Genomic DNA, 885 nt, shown 5'->3' with positions numbered 1-885 from the left:
TTTTTAGCAGTCAGAAAACAAATCAACCCAAATGCCCACCCACCAAGTGGTGAGTGGATGGCCAGCTGTGGGACAGCAGATATGTGAATACTATTCAGCAACAAAAAAGAACGATACATGCCACAGTATGCAAGGATCTCAAAACGCTTGTGTGAAGAGAGGAAAGGCTTCCTCTGCTTGTGCTTTTTTTTAAAAAAATTAAATTTTTGTAAAATTTTGGGATACTCAAACTAATATTTAGGGACTGAGAACCGATCAGCTGTTGCTTGGGGATAATGAGGACAAGCAGCGGTGGGATGGGGGGTACTAGGAGCACGAATAAATTTGGGGTGATACTGGATGTTTGTTATGTGGGTGTAGTCATGGTTTCATGGTGTTCATACATGTTAAAAGTCATCACTTTATACACAATAAATAAATGCAATTTATTGTATGTTAATTATTTGAATCAGTAGTACTGCTTTATTAATAAAAAGAATCTTCAGGGGTGGGAAGTCTGAAGTAAGCTATTGCTTTTTAAGTGTCATCCTTGTGCAGGGGCCCTGCTAATCGCTGTATCATTTCAATTTTTAGTATATGTGTTCCCCAAATGAGGACAAGGATTGCTTTTTAAAGACATTACAGTCTGCCTACTTGTAAACCCTCCTATAATTATAGATGCATAAAAATATGAAGAAACTCTTCTATTCAGAGTCTTGCATTTCTGCTAATCCTTCACCTGAAGCACAAATGCACATTTAAAAAGGAAGAGAAGTAGAGTTGTAACCAGAAGTCCGGAATGCAAGGCGTGCTAATGCAAAATATAGTTTTGACATTTAGTTGAGATAAATATCTTTCCTTCTGCATTTATACAGAATCGAAAATTGACGAAGACATTAGTGAGGA

General features: G+C 37.2%; 1 non-coding gene across 1 annotated transcript; it reads right to left on the bottom strand.

Moving 5' to 3' along the window:
• Positions 1-491: 491 nt before the first annotated feature.
• On the bottom strand, positions 492-597 carry LOC123955877. The gene has a single exon (XR_006821418.1). It is a non-coding gene; the product is annotated as a U6 spliceosomal RNA (small nuclear RNA).
• Between the last annotated feature and the right edge of the window lie 288 nt (positions 598-885).

This window comes from Meles meles, chromosome 13 (genome assembly GCF_922984935.1).
Source record: "Meles meles chromosome 13, mMelMel3.1 paternal haplotype, whole genome shotgun sequence".
Classification (NCBI taxonomy): Eukaryota; Metazoa; Chordata; class Mammalia; order Carnivora; family Mustelidae; genus Meles; species Meles meles.
Note: the sequence above shows the minus strand (reverse complement) of the source record. Positions and strands in the feature narration are given on the sequence as shown.